This window comes from Jaculus jaculus, chromosome 2, assembly GCF_020740685.1.
Source record: "Jaculus jaculus isolate mJacJac1 chromosome 2, mJacJac1.mat.Y.cur, whole genome shotgun sequence".
Lineage (NCBI taxonomy): Eukaryota > Metazoa > Chordata > Mammalia > Rodentia > Dipodidae > Jaculus > Jaculus jaculus.
In genome coordinates this window covers 172,528,505-172,547,398 of record NC_059103.1, presented here as the reverse complement: position 1 = coordinate 172,547,398, position 18,894 = coordinate 172,528,505, and the positions used below count along the sequence as shown (strand labels likewise).

The 18,894-nt window shown below is 41.9% G+C and overlaps 1 protein-coding gene across 6 annotated transcripts in view; it reads left to right on the top strand.

Moving 5' to 3' along the window:
- The window catches only part of Ncald (neurocalcin delta), a 538,037-nt gene that overhangs the window by 502,311 nt on the left and 16,832 nt on the right, over positions 1-18,894 (top strand). The window lies entirely within an intron of this gene.

Below are 18,894 nucleotides of genomic sequence, written 5' to 3'. Positions count from 1 at the left end.
TTTGGCTGGGGCTCGTGTCTTCTGGAGTTGCAACCGGGCATCTGAGCTGGGTTCTGATCCTTTGTGACTTTGACCAAGCTTGCTGCCATAAATGATGCTGTCATCTGCAAAATGGAACTACCAACTTACAGGGACATTTCATGGGTAGATGTGACTCCCCATGTTAAAATGCGCAGGGCCAGCCATGTGAGCTCACCATCATCGATTAACAATTTGATAGACTCTTTTTTTGGTAAAAATGAGTTTCTTTTTATTTACTTTTAGCATGTGTGAGGTATGCATGTATGTGTGAGTGTGTTTGTACACGTGTGAGTGTATTTTACATGCACGTGTGCTTATGAGGCAGAAGTCAATGCCAGGTTGGAGGGAGCATGTCAGCATGCCTGGCATTTTCCATAGGTGCTGGAGATCTGAACTCTCAGCAAACACTTTATCCACCGTGGCATCTTCCCAGTCCCCCAACTTCATAGACTCTTTTTTTTTTAATTTGAGAGCGACAGACACAGAGAGAAAGACAGGTAGAGGGAGAGAGAGAATAGGTGCGCCAGGGCTTCCAGCCTCTGCAAACGACCTCCAGACGCATGCACCCCCTTGTACATCTGGCTAACGTGGGACCTGGGGAACCGAGCCTCGAACCGGGGTCCTTCGGCTTCACAGGCAAGCGCTTAATGGCTAAGCCATCTCTCCAGCCCTTCATAGACTCTTGAAGAAGAGCAGGGTGTGGACTCCAGGTTCCACTCCATCATTATATCAAACTACCCATCACTTTATTAAGAGACACTGCACTGGACGTTCTCAAGTCACTCACCCTGAGTAAGTCCCCAAAGAGAACAAGAGAAGGGGTGCTAACATTGCCCACGTCGAACTATGGTTGTGGCATTGCCAGCTTGCCCAGCTGTGGGTGTCACCCAGACACAAACCTAAGAAGACAACACAGAACTCAGCAGAGGGCTAGGAAGGCCTCTGCTGCGGACTGCATGAGGGGCTACATGGGTGGCAAGACTGGTAGGGACTGGCAGTTACCTTGGCATACGAGTGGGGCATGTGGTGAAGCATTATCTGTCAGAAGATGGCAGGGCCAAGACAGGGAGCTTTTTGGTCCTAAAGGCTCAGCTCAGAGGCCACACTAACCCTAGGATATCTGGGCAGATGTTTTTTTTTTTTAATATTTTTTAAAAATTATTTATTTATTTATTTGAGAGCGACAGACACAGAGAGAAAGACAGATAGAGGGAGGGAGAGAATGGGCGCGCCAGGGCTTCCAGCCTCTGAAAACGAACTTCAGACGTGTGCGCCCCCTTGTGCATCTGGCTAACGTGGGTCCTGGGGAACCGAGCCTCGAACCGGGGTCCTTAGGCTTCACAGGCAAGCGGTTAACCGCTAAGCCATCTCTCCAGCCCATGGGCAGATGTTTTGTTGAGGCAGAACTGCAGTCCCAAAGCGGAATGGTGGAGTGCTGGATGGAAGGGACATGTGACTGACTCAAGGAGACAAAACCAGGGGCGAGTGGAGCCGAGCTGTCTTACCAAGAAGATGGAGTTGAGACAGAGCTGAGAGAAAGAGACCAGAACTGGGACTGAGCCTTGCAGTCAGGCTGGAAGAACGGAACCCACATGGGCAGTTAAAGGGCCAGCACAACCAGTGAAGGGACATAAAAGCAAGGATCCCAAGTGAGCATTCTTCCCCACCCTGGGACATCTCTGAGCTCTGCCAACCACTTTTCTCTGGGTGGCCCACCGGAGGCGTTCCTTCACTCGGTGAATATCTGAAATAGCAGTTTCAAATCAATCCCTAAGCAGTGTGGGACTAAAGGAAAAGACCCCGTCTCAGGGAGATAAGATGGAAGTGATAGCAAGATTGAGGGATATTTCCTCTCCCCTGAGCAATAATAATAATAACAACAATAATGATATCTACTGTAAAAAGATGGGTAGCATAGAAAAATATAGAAGATAAAGGGAAAATCATTCATTGTTCCACCCTATCCAAAACCCATCACTGCTAAAAGGTATTTATTTATTTTATTTTATTTTTTATTTTTTTGGTTTATCGAGGTAGGGTTTCACTCTGGCCCAGGCTGACCAGGCTGGAATTAACTATGTAGTCTCAGGGTGTCCTTGAACTCACGGTGATCCTCCTATCTCTGCCTCCCAAGTGCTGGGATTAAAGGCGTGCATCATCATGCCTGACATCTAATAGCTATTTAAAAAAAAAAAAAACATATTTTAGGGCTGGAGAGATGGCTTAGCGGTTAAGCACTTGCCTTTGAAGCCTAAGGACCCTGGTTCGAGGCTTGACTCCCCAGGACCCATGTTAGCCAGATGCACAAGGGGGTGCATGCGTCTGGAGTTCGTTTGCAGTGGCTGGAAGCCCTGGTGTGCCCATTCTCTCTCTCTCTCTCTCTCTCTCTCTCTCTTTCTCTATCTATCTGCCTCTTCCTCTCTCTCTCTCTCTGTCTCTCTCAAATAAATAAATAAAAATAACAAAAAAATTTTTTAAAAAACATATTTTATTTTTATTTATTTATTTGAGAGAGACAGTTGTTATTTTTATTTATTTATTTGAGAGAGACAGAGAGAGAGAGAGAAAGTAGTAGAGAGAGAGAGAGAAGGTTAGGGTTAGACAGAGAGAGAATGGGTTCATCAAAGTCTCCAGCTGCAGCAAACCAACTCCAGACACATGTGCCGCCTTGTGCCTCTGGCTTATGTGGATCCTGGTGAATCAAACCTAGGTCTGTTGGCTTTGCAGGCAAGTGTTTTAACTGTTAAGTCATCTCTCCAGCCCTAGCTTTTGAAAATATATCTTTCCTGGCCTTATTTCATGCACTGAAAAATATCCACTTAATTCCATACAGTGTATGAAATCTTATATCTTGTTATTTTTCACTTAGCATAGAAGCACAAGTTTATCTTGTTACAAAAATGTTTCATAAAGAAAATTCAATGGCTGCTTAATATTCCTACAATGTATTCTAATTATGTGTATCCAGGCTGCACAGGGTAAGGCAAGGAGGAACCCAGAGAATCAGAGGAAAAGGCCAACAACAGCCTTTATAGCCGATTGAAAGTGTATTTTTTTTGACAGGCATGTAAAAGGAAGACTCGATTGGTTTGTGCCACTTTTTCCTGACATTTTGTAGATTTGAAGGGCGGACCCCAGGGTCAGCCCACCTGGGTAAGGAAGGCTGTCCACCTAGGTAGCGAGCTAGCCTGTGGGCAGCAGGGGGCGCTGTAGCTGTTGTAGATCAGACAGGAGTTCCATTTCTGCCCAGAGTTTCCTTCATGCCAGGGCGAGGTGGCCTCCGTTCTCTCTGGGCCTGTCTCTAACTGAAGCTGCCTGAAAGAAACTACCTTTCTTCTCTATTCCTTCACTTTGAAGACACATTTCCCTCCTCCAGCCCCAACCTCCCCTCCCCCATAATGAAGACCTACAATAAGCCCCACCTCTTAAAGGCGCGACCTCTTCCAAACAGCCACACACTGGGACCAAGCCTTAAGACGGAGCTTGAGGGAGAGAACACTTTAAATCCAAATTATAGTAGTCTCTTTTTTTTTTTTTTTTTTTTTTTTAAGGTAGGGTCTCACTCTAGCCCAGGCTGAGCTGGAACTTACTCGGTAGTCCCAGGCTGGCCTCAAACTCACATCGATCTTCCTACATGTTCCTCCTCAGGGCTGGGATTGAAGGTGTGCGTCATCAAACAGGGTTCAGAGCATTCACTTTCATAACTGTTTTGGTTGTTTTGTTTTAGTTTTTGGTGCTTAGGAGGGAACACAGGACCTTGTGAGTCATCACACAAATACTCTATCACTAAATTCTCCCCCAGCCCTTAATTTGCCTTATTTTGTGTGTTTCTTTCTTTCTTCCTTTCTTCCTTTCTTCCTTTCTTCCTTTCTTCCTTCCTTCCTTCCTTCCTTCCTTCCTTCCTTCCTTCCTTCCTTCCTTCCTTCCTTCCTTCCTTCCTTCCTTCCTTCCTTCCTTCCTTCCTTCTCTCTCTCTCTCTCTCTCTCTCTCTCTCTCTCTCTCTCTCTCTCTCTTTCTTTCTTTCTTTAATCTTAGAGTTCTGGGATCATCCACTCTTTCAAAGAGAAAAGTCAGTTTTAGAACTCAGAAGGATATGTTCTCCTTAGTCACCATGTTATCTCCTCACATTTTTTTTTGTCCAGTTTTCCTGGTGGTTTTTTTAAAAATTTTTTAATTTTTTTTGTTCATTTTTATTTATTTGAGAGCGACAGCGAGAGAGAGAGAAAGAGAGAGAATGGGTGCGCCAGGGCTTCCAGCCTCTGCAAACGAACTCCAGACGCGTGTGCCCCCTTGTGCATGTGGCTAACGTGGGTCCTGGGGAATCAAACCTCGAACCGGGGTCCTCAGGCTTCACAGGCAAGTGCTTATCAGCTAAGCCATCTCTCCAGCCCCAAAATTTTTTAAGTTTTTTATTAACTTCCATGATTATAAAAAATACCCCATGGAGATACCCCCCCCCCATTTACCCCTTTGAAACTCCACTCTCCATCATACCCCCTCCCCATGTCAATCAGTCTCTCTTTTACTTTTGATGTCATGATCTTTTCCTCCTCTTATGATGGTCTTATGTAGGTAGTGTCAGGCACTATGAGGCCATGGATATCCAGGCCATTTTGTGTCTGGAGGGAGCATGTTCTATGGAGTCTTGCCCTACCTTTGGCTCTTACATTCTTTCTGCCATTAGACCATGAGGCTTGGAAGGTGTGATACAGATATTGCAGTACTGAGCACTGTGGTCATTTCTTTCCATCACTATGATACCTTCTGAGTTGTCCCAAGGTCACTGCCATCTGAAAAAGAGGAGATTCTCAACCAAAAGTGAGAGTAGCATTAATAAACGGGTGTGAACATTAACAGAACTGCTTACTGGGCAGTTTGATAAGCATAGTATATACATTTGGCCAGACAACAGCAGACGTTACACCCCTAGGGCTCATGACTACCCCTGTTTTAAGTTTTCAGCATCAGGGATGTATTCCCTCCCATGGAGTGGGCCTCCAGTCCAATTAGAGGGCAGTTGGTTTCCCCATAACAGATGTGCCACTATTGCACCCATTGGCTCATTTGGCCTGGCTGGCCAAATATAAGGCTTGCAGTGTCCACTGATGAGTATCTTCACTGATGATTTCTTTTTCTCCCATTGAACTGCATGCAGAATGGCTTCTTCCAGCTATCTGTCAGCTCCTGGTGGTTTTTTTTTTTTTTTTTTTTGTGGCCAGTATAGATGAACTTGTAGACACCAAGGCAGGAAGGAATCCTAAGACCACATGGGTTTATGGAAATCAACCACCATCCAGGCATTCATGGGGTAGCTATAGTTTGGTACCCACCAGGTACCTGGCACTTTGAATGGTATTATGGGAAAAGTGACAGTGTCCCTTTGCTTAGGGATCCAGATCATAAGAGCAAGTGGGAGGTGTTTGCAGACCCAGGACTGGGGAACTTCTCCCATTACACTAGTGAAGAATGCAAAGCACAGGAAATCCTGAGCATGGACGAGCTAGGCTCAGCCTGGCAGGCATGAGGGTCCATTCACAGTCCTGTTACGAACCATGAACATTCCTTCAGAAATGCCTATGTGGTGCGGTTCTTAAGAAGCTTGCCAGTGGAAGACTCAAATTTCCTAACGGGGTTTTATGTAACGCTGTACCCTAATGATTAATATTCATGACTACAGGAAATACTGTAACACCCTGAAGTGACTTCCACATCATCAAAGAGATTAAATTAAATCTCAAACCATTTTCCTATTAAGGGCTGCTTAGCAAGCTGACAATTCGTGTATTCCATCACATTCTTATGCTAATCTCCCTGTTTTCAATTGTTCTGACTGAATTGGAATTCGCTGTAGGATTTCATAGAGCTTCCCATTCCATTTGCTGTTGTTGGTTAAGCTTTGTTCCCTCCCTCTTTGAAAGCCCACAGACTCTAGGACTTGTCCTTGTCACAGGAAGCCCCCCCCCCTTTTTTTTTGTAGGGATCCTCTTGTCTTTGTTCTCTCTGTTCTGCTCCATTTAGGAAAACATTCATTTACTTCAAAGCCTCACTGTCAGTTGAGTTTCAGCCTTGAGCTTGGGTAAGTAGTTGTTAGGGCGTGATGGGGCCAGCTGCGGCCCAGGAGAGCCACAAACAAATTGAGATTCTAATTGTTAAAGTAACACTTGTAGCTTAATAACAAGTGTGGAACATAATTTCCTGGCTGAATCCTCATCCCTGCAAGACTCAGCCATTCAAGCAATTTAATGAAAAATGCAAATTCACGGGTTCACCTATAAACACTCATAACTAACTGGGCAGGGTACAAATTGAGGTGAAAATCAGTTTATAATTAGACAGGACAATGAATGGGGATATAGAACTGCATTTCATAAATTGTCTAGTTTCTTTCTCCCCCCAGATATTGTTTCCTGTGGTTTAGCTTTGGAATCCACAGAATATTATTTGTGGCGACAAGCTACCATTCTTTTGAATTTCTTAACGTGGGGAAGAAAGGCTAAAATTTACCCAAGTCCTGAGGATTCTGCACAGCATTGAAAAGTACTGTATTCATTTCCTGTGGCTGCTACAGCAAAGCAATGTAAAACTCTTAGATTCTGACAAGAAAAATTTATTCGCTTACAATTCTGGAAGTCTGATACCAGTTTCACTGGGTTAAAAGAAAGGTGTTCTTGGGGTAAGTGGCTCCTCTGGAGGTATTTAGGGAAAATGCTTCTCCTTACATTGTCCAGCTTCTAGAACTTTCTCCCATTCCTTGGCATGTAGCCCTCTTTATTATCTTTGAAGTAGGCAGCAAAGAAACCCTCATGGCTCCCCTCTCCTGAGCATTCTAGTCTGCTTTGCTCTTCCTCTTAAAAAGTTCCTTGTGGGCTGGAGAGATGGCTTAGCGGTTAAGCGCTCGCCTATGAAGCCTATGGACCCCGGTTCGAGGCTCAGTTCCCCAGGTCCCACGTTAGCCAGATGCACAAGGGGGCGCACGCGTCTGGAGTCCGTTTGCAGAGGCTGGAAGCCCTGGCGCGCCCATTCTCTCTCTCTCCCTCTATCTGTCTTTCTCTCTGTGTCTGTTGCTCTCAAATTAAAAAAAAAAAAAAGTTCCTTGTGTGCAGGTTGGGACCCTGTAGGCATGAACATCCCCCTGTCTCAGTATCCCCAAATCTCTTTTATTATATGAGAGAACATCTTTACAGTTTTCAGGGATTAGGATGTGCCAGAGTACAGTTGTAAGTGACCCATTTTAAATAAACCATATTTATTTATTTACTTGCACTTTTGTTGTTACTGGGGCTTTTGTTTGCTTGTTTTTTATTTTAGTTTATTTATTTATTTATTGGTTTTTCAAGGTAGGATTTAACTGTAGCTCAGGCTGACTGGAATTTACTATGTAACCTCAGGGTGGCCTTGAACTCACAGCAATCCTCCTACCTCTGCCTCCCGAGTGCTGGGATTAAAGGCGTCTATCACCACGCCCAGCTTTATTTTATTTTATTTTATTTTATTTTTTTTGAAGCAGGGTCTCACTCAAGCTCAGGATGACCTGAAACACACTGTGGCCCACGCTGGCTTCCAACTCATGGCTATCCTCCTGCTTTAGCCTCCCAAGTGCTGGGATTAATGGTGTATGCCACCACACGTGTGTTTGGTTGTGTTTTTTTTAATTTTAATTTGATTTATTTACTCAAGGAGAGGGGGAGAATAGGTATACTGGGGCCTTTAGCCACTGCAAACAAAGTCCAGATGTATGCACCGCCATGTGCCTCTGGCTTATGTGGGTTTGGGGGAATTAAACCTGGGTCCTTAAGCATTGCAGGCAAGTGCCTTAACCGTTATGCCATCTCTCCAGCCCTACTTTAAAGGACAAAACATGATTTAGACTCCATATTTTATTGTTGCATTGAAATAATTTCTCAGGAGTCTTACCACAGATAACCGTCACCTACTTTCCCCACCATTCACTAGATTGTCACCTCTCGAGGGGCACAATCACTGCAAGAGGGAGGAGAATCCTTTCTACCCTTCCCAGTTTCCCAGCTCTGCCCCGTCAGAGCCAGGTCTCAATGCTCATCCCCATCATGGCCCAGGCTGTCTGAGGAAGGGCCAAGCAAAAGCAAGGGTATGGCATCATTAATGCCACCCGAACAGGCCAGGAGGCAGCTCTTCAGGAGAGTGACACCAAAGCCATGATGAAAGAAACTCCTAGATCATATTAAATCTATTCACCATTATGATCTGATCATTATACCTCAATACGGTGAATGTTCTTGTATGGGACATGACATTTACAGGTGACCCATGAGTATTATATCCAATGTTGAAAATAGTAACATAGGATGTAGGTAAGGAAACAAGGAATGTTGTCTGTAAAAGCAAGGAAGAAGGAACTGTTAACTTGGATAGGGAATTCATTGAAATTTCTGTAAATGTGAGGATTTGGCTTTGGTAAGGTGGGAAGTATAGTATATAAACTAGTATTTAAGCAATATTTGGAATATCTTAATTTAAAATTTAAACATGACAGATTAAGAACTTAATTTTGTAGTTTAGATGTCAAATTTAACAGTTATTCGTGTCTTTCATATAGATGGCTTATAATTTTTACTTACTTGGTACAGAGATCAAAATAAGTGACAACTTTAGAGAATAAAAAAGCATATCAGGGGCTGGAGAGATGGCTTGTGGTTAAGCACTTGCCTGTGAAGCCTAAGGACCCTGGTTCAAGGTTTGATTCCCCAGGACCCACGTTAGCCAGATGCACAGGGGGCGCACGTGTCTGGAGTTCGTTTGCAGTGGCTGGAAGCCCTGGCATGCCCATTCTCTCTCTCTCTCTCTCTGCCTCTTTCTCCCTCTGTCTGTTGCTCTCAAATAAATAAATAAAAATTAACAAAAAAAATTTTTTTAAAGTATATCAGGCTGAAAAAGCTAAAACTTTGATTAATGTTGATAATTTATTCTTATCAGTTGTTTATCAAAGTTTCACCCAATGCAAAACCATATAAGAACAGAATATTTAAGAAATCTATTTCTATAGTTGTAAACAGAGAAGTAGATGTTACCAAACAAAAATAAAAGATGTATGTGTGTATATACATATATTAAATTTTAAAATTTATTTAAAATTTTAAAATATATATATATGGATATAACTTAAATCATAAGTTTTAGGGATCTCATTTAATAAAAGACAAAACACAAATTCTTGTTTTTAAGCCATTTTTGAACATTGGTTAAAAAAAAAAAGTAATGTCTATAAGATCTATTGTTATAAACAGAGAATCAGGCATTTTGTAAACATTATTAGGAGCAGAAACATATTTAATAAAACTTGAATTTAATTTAGAAATTTAATAACACTTAATAATATACTCATGTTATATTTTGTTTAATTTTCAAATATCTTAAGGTTTTTAAAAAATGTTTTATTTATTTATTTGAGAGAGAGGAGGGGGAGAGAAAAGAAAGAATGGGTGCACCAGGGCCTCTAACCCCTGCAAACAAATTCTAGACACATGTGCCACCTTGTGCATGTGGCTTATGTGGGTACGGGGGAATTGAACATGGGCTTTGTAGGCAAGTGCCCAAACTTCTAAGTTATCTCTCAAGCCCCATAATTCTCAAATATATTAATCAGAAATCTAATAATCTTTTAAATATACCTTTTAATTTGTTAGCATTATATTTTTTATATCAGGCCTCTAGATAAGAGAGAGTGGCTCTTTCCCTTCTAATGTTACTGTGGAAAAAGGAAATTGGGTCTGCAGTCTTAATGACCTCCAAGTCTAATGTTTGCCTATACATTCCCCTTTCAAGAGTTGAGACCCCAAGATTTTTAAGATGGGTGTTGATTTGATCTAGTTTCTTCAGGTTGAAGTGGGAATGAAGAGGGGCTTTTGGGGGGGTGAGGGGAGATCTACTCTTGTTGTTCTTAGGCCCTTGGAGAACAATCAAAAGGGATCCAGGTAGATGAAATTAGACTGCTGTAGGACCCTCTGAGGTGGATTGATGGAACTGTAAAGGTGCCCGATTTTCTTACTGAATGTCCAGAAGATCACTTATATTAATCTTGCTTTTTTGACTTTCTTGTCACACTTACATAAAGCTTAACTAAACAAATAAAAACCAGTTTAAATATATCTTGATTTTGTTAATAACACAGTTTTATAGTCAAAACTTAACATAGTAGAAAATCTATGAATACCTGAATTTTTAACCTTTTTAAAATTTAAGAAAAAATCATTTCATTTCATTTTATTTGTTTGAGAGACAGAAAGAGGCATACAGTGAGAAAGAGAGAGAGAGAATGGACAAGCCAGGGCCTCCAGCTACTGCAAATGAAATCCAGACGCATTTGCCACCTTGTGCATCTGACTTATGTGGGTCTTGGGGAATTGACCATGGGTCCTTTGGCTTTGCAGTCAAGTGCCTTAACCACTAAGCAATCCTTCCAGTCCATGAATTTTAACCTTGAGTTAAGTCTGCATTATATAAACAATCAAGGTGAGAAAAATACAGAGAACCAACTTTTTATGTTAACCTATTTTATTTCAGTTTAAGTTCCACAACCTTCTTACATCAACTCTTAGACCCTTTTACAAAATATTTAACCTTCTACTTTTTTCTATTTCAATTTCTACTTAGAACAATCTCTCACTGTACAAAGTCTTTTCTGATCTAAAAATATTTCCCTTTCCTTTAACATTCTTAGCTAGAAACAATAATTGTAATTTTATCTCTTCTTCTACTGGATGGTCCCTTCCTATATTTTTTAAGTTACCATTGTCATTGTAAAATTTAGAAATTAACATTAAAACCCAGGAAGCTGTACTTGACAGAAAGCATGTGTACTAGATTTAATAGTTACATACAGGCCAAACCTACCAACGCTCCTGTGCTTTGTCAGTAACCCCAAATTAATTAATTTTTACAGATTTAATCCATAATAAGCATTTAGAAGGCAATGTTAGAAGTGGGATTACAACTTGGTATACAAACATGTTGTTGCAATCAGCATGAATAAGCATACAGTCAAAAGCACAGAGATGAATTATGTTAAATGGGTTGTAAACCTATTTCTAGCAACTTAGCATTATCTTAAAAATACGTCTATGAACATGTGAACACTTTAAAATCAGAACACTTAATTGCCAAAGATTTAGTTACACATAAAGACAGGCTACAAGAAACACATGAACACAAGACAGCATGATAAGTGAACGTCCATCCTTCTACATGTGATAAAGACATGAAATACATAATACTAATAAAGACATGTAACACATAATACTATCAAAGAGGGAGAGGTCTTGTCTAAAATTTTAATTACATTTTATTTATTTATTTAATTTTTATTTGAGAGAGAGAAACAGGGGAAGAGAGAGCGAGAGAGAGAATGGGTACACCGTCACTGCAAACAAACTCCAGACGCATGTGCCCCTTTGTGCATCTGGCTTATGTGGGTCCTGGAGAATCAAACCGGGATCCTTTGGCTTTGCAGGCAAACGCCTTAACCACTAAGCCATCTCTCCAGCCCTTAATTACATTTTAAATTGACACGGACTTAAGTTCATTTGATTTTTAATTTAAAAAAAAAATTTTTTTTTTGTCATTTTTATTTCTTTATTTGAGAGTGACAGAGAGAGAGGGAGAGAAAGAGACAGATAGAAAGGGAATGGGCGCGCCAGGGCTTCCAGCCACTGCAAACAAACTCCAGATGCGTGCGCCCCCTTGTGCATCTGGCTAACGTGGGTCCTGGGGAATTGAGCTTTGAACCGGGGTCCTTAGGCTTCACAAGCAAGCACTTAACCACTAAGCCATCTCTCCAGCCCACATTTGATTTTTAAAAAATTCATAAAAGAGTACTCATTGTAAGTCAATGTATCAGCAATATACACAATATATGTATCCTTAGCCCCAAAGACTGCTACAAAGACTAAATTTGTTGTACGTTTTAAAACTAAATGAATATCCTGATTCTTTTCTCTTTTTTTGTTTATTTTTATTTATTTATTTATTTATGTGATAGCGACAGACACAGAGAGAAAGAGGCAGAGAGAGAGAGAAAGAGAGAGAGAGAGGGAGAATAGGCATGCCAGAGCTTCCAGCCACTGCAAACGAACTCCAGATGCGTGCGCCCCCTTGTGCACCTGGCTAACGTGGGTCCTGGGGAATCGAGCCTCGAATTGGGGTTCTTAGACTTCACAGGCAAGAGCTTAACAGCTAAGCCATCTCTCAAGCCCATGATTATTTTCTTTACAGCACTAAATTGTATTTAAGACAGGGCAGTAGCTGCTAGCAGTTTTAATTTTAAAATCAACATGTTATTTCTTTGCCTCTGGGAAGGCTGACATGTGGGAGAGGTGTGCATGCCCTCAGGGAAGGCATGGAGTTGGTCCTATTAACTTCACCTGGAGGGCGCCATTAAGGACAATCTATGTGGCTGCTGTCCATGACCAGGAAAGGATGGCCCACACAGGGAGGAAGAGTCCCCATCTTAACCACGCGGCCCTTCATCATAGGCAGTTTTCTCTGGGAAAGCATCACGTTAGAAATCTTGAAGGTAGGGCCAGAGAGATGGCTTAGCACTTAAGACATTTGCCTGTGAAACCTAAGGACCCGGGTTCAACTCTCCAGAACTCATGTAAGCCAGATGCACAAGGTGGCTCATGCATCTGGAAGAGCAGGCACATAAGAGTAGGAATTTGGGGTAAAGTAAGTTAATATTCCTGTCCTGTGAATATTTTCAATGTCCCTTCCCCTCCTTTCCTAGCTCCGAAGTCATAGTATAGGCAGTTTCGTGTTGTGAATCACAGGAGATTGTAAAGGTTCATTCAGTTGTGATAACTAAAGTTCCCAGAGCTGGAACAAGATGTCTTCCTGCTAGAACAGAATGCGTTCATTTCTAATTTAATGGACGGAGTACTGACATGAGTAAAATCTTTCACTAGGTTTGAAGCTCCTTGTTGGTAAAACACCTGTTCACAAAGAAACAGGAGATGACTGAACTGTATCTCCTGCTAATGGAAATAATTTCCATGATATTTGTATTAGTTTCTTTTGCATCACTAGCACTAAAACATCTGACAGAAACAAACAAGAGGAGGGAAGCCTTACTTTGGCTCATGGTTTGAAAGGGATTTTTCAGTCCATTATGGAGGGGAAGGCGTAGCAGGAGAGCTTTGTCCGTGGTGGTGAAAGTGCACGGTAGAGACAGTTCACATGACAGACCAAAGACAGGGGTGTGGGCAAGAACACAGCCACACTATCACCCCTGTCTCCGATGACTAACTTCCTCCAAAGTTTCCAGAACCTCCCACAACAACGCTAGCTGGTAATCATTCACAGCACGAGTCTTGTAAGGGCTACTTCAGATTGACACCGTGACATCATTCCCGACTTGAGAACCCCAAATCTTCTTTCCCTCTTGTCTTTCTCACCAAAAACCAGGCCATCAGAGAATAAGCGAACACTTTTGGGCTTAATTCCCTAGACTCAGTCAAAAGGGAAAAATCACTGTCGGCATCAGGAATTTGCCAAGCCCTGTTCACACAGGCTCACGGTTATACCTTGGGACCATTTGGGGGGACAGGCTATCTGGATTAGTACTCAAGATCAAGTGAGAGCCTTTCCCAAAAGAACGGCTAGGTTGATGCAGTCAAGGTCCCTCACAGTGGTTCTGGGGGTCTTACTGTAAAGAGGTTGAAACGACATGTAGCTTTGAAAGTACTTGCAGTTCAAACACCTGTTGTCTTAGGTAATCTCCTTTCCAACTGTGTTTCTAGCAGATTTGATGGACACTGTCAGGGTGAGCTTTAGAACATGCGTGTCTAGATTTTCACACCCTTTGGGGGTAACGAAACCCTAGCAAAGGAGATTGGGAACATGCTAGAGCCCTTCACAAAAGATGTGGGTTTCATCACTTCATCACCCCATCTGTCTTTCCTGTCACTGTCCTGTTTCCAGTCGGTGGTGGTCTCTCCACAGGACGTCTGCTGCATGGTGTGTTTTGGGGTGATCACAGTTCTTAAGGCTCTAACGGTCTAGATCTCAAGAAGTCCAGGTAGATCCTACATGCACTTATTTTATTTATTTTTTTAAATTTTTATTTATTTATTTATTTATTTATTTGAGAGCCACAGAGAGAGAATGGGCACGCCAGGGCTTCCAGCCACTGCAAACGAACTCCAGATGTGTGCGCCCCCTTGTGCATCTGGCTAACGTGGGTCCTGGAGAATCGAGCCTCGAACCGGGACCCTTAGGCTTCCCAGGCAAGCGTTTAACCACTAAGCCATCTCTCCAGCCCCCTATATGCACTTTTATGACCTAACTTCACAGTGATATCGCATCACTTTAATCATCCACCCCCAGGGAAGGTAGTCACAGATGTCTACAGGGAGAGAACCTACAGTCTTGCTGGCACTTTGGAGCAGTTATAGAAGGCCCAGTGGGACTAGAAACACTTTGGTTGGAAACTATAATCTTCCGCCACACTAAAAAAAAAAAAAAAAAAAAAGTTGGAGACAGAAATTGGCTCACCAGAGCCTCTGCCACTGAAATCGAATTCCAGAAGCTTGCGCCACCTCGTGGACGTGTGCGACCTTGCGCATGCCTCACCTTTGTGCGTCTGGCTGACGTGAGATTTGGAGAGTTGAACATGGGTCCTCCTTAGGCTTTGCAGGCAAACGCCTTAACTGCTAAGCCATCTCTCCAGCCCTGCCACACATTTTAACGCATCTTCCGGCTCCACTCATGTGCTATCCTAACAGTTCTCCATTGGTGCCAGAGTGATCTTTCAAAACCGCAGATAGAAGCATGTTTCTCTCCTGCTTAAAAGCTTTTAGCACCTACCACATTTGGATCTTGTCTCCCACGTGTTGAGATCTTGGTCTCTAGAATGGCTCTACTGGGAGCTGAAAGAGACTTTAGGAAACAGGCCAGTTGAGAAGTATCAAGGTCATTGTGGCATGCTCTTGAAGGCGATTGTAGGATCTTGGTTTCTTCCTCTTTTTTATTTGCTTTCTGGTCATGAGGTGAGCACATTCCCACCATCATGAGCCACTTTGACACAAGTTCAAACAATGGGGCCAGCTGATTGTTGATTATCCCTCCAAAACTATGTGCCAAAACAAAACTTTTCTCCTCATCAGTTGACTTTTGTTATAGAGACAGAATGCTGACTAACGTAGTGCTTCCTTACTCCAAATGTCTAAAGTCCCATGATACTCAAAACCCATCCCCCATTCTGGCTGTGGTCTCTCATATCCCATCACCGTTCCCCATGTGGTGGCCCAGCATGACCTCTTTAGTCCCTCTCTCTCCACGAAGCTTACGTGAGATCTGGAGAGTTGAACATGGGTCCTTAGGTTTTTCAGGCAAACGCCTTAACTGCGAAGCCATCTCTCCCATGGAATCTCATTCCTTTAACCAGGCGATGTTGCCTGCACCATCTCCAGCATAATCTGTTTATTTTCTGTTAATTTCCAAACAGCCACTGCTTTTCAATGAACAACTCCACTAAAAGATATAATTATTTTACATAGCACCAAGAAAATTTTACAAATACTTTTTTTAATTATTTTTTTAAAATTTATTTATTTATTTATTTGAGAGCAACAGACACAGAGAGAAAGACAGATAGAGGGAGAGAGAGAGAATGGGCGCGCCAGGGCTTCCAGCCTCTGCAAACGAACTCCAGACGCGTGCACCCCCTTGTGCATCTGGCTCACGTGGGACCTGGGGAACCAAGCCTCAAACCGGGGTCCTTAGGCTTCACAGGCAAGCGCTTAACCGCTAAGCCATCTCTCCAGCCCTACAAATACTTAAAAAAAATTTTTTTTATAATTAACAACTTCCATGATTGTAAACAATATCCCATGGTAATTCCTTCCCTACCTCCACTTTCCCCTTTGAACCTCCACTCTCCATCATATCCCCTCCCCCCTCAATCAGTCTCTCTTTTATTTTGATGTCATGATCTTTTCCTCCTATTATGATGGTCTTGTGTAGGTAGTGCCAGGCACTGTGAAGTCATGGATATCCAGGCCATTTTATGTCTGTGGGGAGCATGTTGTAAGGAGTCCTACCCTTCCTTTGGCTCTTGCATACTTTCTGCCACCTCTTCCACATTAGACCCTGAGCCTTGGAAGGTGTGATTGAGATATTGCAGTGCTGAGCACTCCTCTGTCACTTCTTCTAAGCACGATGGTGCCTTCTGAGACAAATACTTTTCTAGTTAGCTGCTTCTGTACTTTGTTGAAAATCAGTAGCTCCGTTATGTTTAGGTCTATTTTCTGCATCATTTGGCCCCATTGTTTTGGTTTTCTGTTACAATAATACCATGCTGCCTTGATGACTATAGCTTCTTTAAAAAGTCCTGAAAGTTGGGCTGGAGAGATGGCTTAGCGGTTAAGCGCTTGCCTGTGAAGCCTAAGGACCCCAGTTCGAGGCTCGGTTCCCCAGGTCCCACGTTAGCCAGATGCACAAGGGGGCGCAGGCATCTGGAGTTCGTTTGCAGAGGCTGGAAGCCTTGGCGTGCCCATTCTCTCTCTCTCCCTCTATCTGTCTTTCTCTCTGTGTCCGTCGCTCTCAAATAAATAAATAAAAAATTAAAAAAAAAAAGTCCTGAAAGCAGACAGTGTTAGCCCTCAGATTCAGTTCTTTCCCTTTCCTCATTCTTAATCTGTTCACACACGTTTTAGAATCAGCTTCTAAATTATTGAGGAAAAAAAAAAAAAGAATTAGGTTTGGATTGTGGGTGCACTGAATCCATAAATCAATTTGAGGAGAACTGAACTCTTAATGATACTGAGTTTTCCAATCCTTGAGTATGGTATACCTCTCCATGGACTTAGCTCTTCTTTTAATTTTGTCCACAGACATTTGTGGATTTCAGTCTTACACACTTTTGTCTGGAGTATTTGGTATTTATTGCTGTTTTAAGTTATGTTATCTTGAGCCATTCATTTTAAATTTGAAGTTTTATGTATTTGTTGCTGGTATATAGAAATACAATTAATTTTTGTAGACTGATCTCATATCTTAAAACCTTGCTAAATTCATGCATTGGTTTCAGTGGTTTGTTTGTGTTGTAGATTTATTACATTTTTGCGTGGAAAATTGTGTTGTCTATGAATAAAGAGAATGCTATTCTTTCTGTTCCAATTTAGGTGCCTTCTGCTTAGTTTACTTGCTTTGTTGCCTTGGCTAGAACCCCAAGTACAATAGTGATTAGTAATAGTAACAATGGTCACTTTTGCCTTGTTCACCATCTCTAGGGGAAGTTACTCAGTCTTCACCATTAAATATGACATTAGAAGCCCAGCTGGTGGTGCACACCTTTAATCCCAGCACTTGCCAAGCTGAGGTAGGAGGATCTGTGAGGAGGCCAGTTTGGGGCTGCAGAGTCAGTTCTGCATCAGCCTGAACTAGAGTGAGATCCTACATTGAAAAAAAAACCAAAGACATTAGCTATAGGTTGTAAATGGGATGTACTTTATCAGGTGGGGAAGCTCTTGGAATAATGGAAGATTTTAATTTTTCTTTTCTTCTTCTTTTCCTCATGGTACTGGGGATTGAACCCAAGACCTTATGAGTGCTAGGCAAGTGTGAGCTACATCCCTAGTATGCACTCTCTTCCTCTCATTCTTTTTGTTTAAACCATGGTTGTCATTTTGTTTTCTATTAAGATAACTAGATAATATGTTTTTTAATGTTTTTTGTTTATTTTTATTTATTTGAAAGTGACAGACAGAGAAAGAGGTAGATATATATAGAGAGAGAATGGGCGTGCCATGGCCTCCAGCCACTGCAAATGAACTCCAGATGTGTGCGCCCCCTTGTGCATCTGGCTAACATGGGTCCTGGGGAATCAAGCCTTGAACCGGGGTCCTTAGGCGTCACAGGCAATCACTTAACAGCTAAGCCATCTCTCCAGCCCGATAATATGCTTTTATTCATGGTTTGTTAATATGAGTTTTGCATACAAAACAAACCTGTGTTCCTAAAACAAATCCCACAGTCATATGTGTTATCCTTTTAATATATATTGTTTTGATTTGCTAAATAATTCTTTAGCATTTCCACAACTGAAATCATGAGGGATATTGTATAGGTTTCTTGCACTGGCTTTGTTTTCTCATGGTACCTACTGATGCTGGCTTATAGAATGAATTGTAACATCTAGCTTGGATCAGGATGATAGTAGCTTTATAAAATGATATGCAAACTACTCTTTGATTCCCAATTTCCTGGTAGCACTTGTTTATATTGCTATTACCCCTTCATTATATCTTTAATACAATACTCCAGTGAAGCCATCTGGGCCTGGAGTTTCCCTTATAGGAAGATTTTTAACCACAAATTTCAGTTTATTATTAGACAGGTTATGTTTCTTCTTAAGTGAGATTTGTAGGCTTTTGTCCATTAGGGTTTCTTGGCTCTAGGAACTTAGAGTTTTCATCAAATTTGCTGTATTTTTTAGTAATTATATTTAATTATGTTTTTTTAAAAAATTTATTTATTTATTTATTTGAGAGCAACAGACACAGAGAGAAAGACAGATAGAGGGAGAGAGAGAGAATGGGCGCACCAGGGCTTCCAGCCTCTGCAAACGAACTCCAGACGCGTGCACCCCCTTGTGCATCTGGCTAACGTGGGACCTGGGGAATCGAGCCTCGAACCGGGGTCCTTAGGCTTCACAGGCAAGCGCTTAACCGCTTAGCCATCTCTCCAGCCCTAATTATGTTTTTAAATATCTTTCTCTATTCCATTCTCTTGCCTGTCCTTATTGGTCTTTATTTATATACTGATTATTCACTGAGGCTGTTTTATTTTCTGTGTTTCATCTTTTGTAGTTTTTATTTATACCTTCATGTCATTAATCTTTTT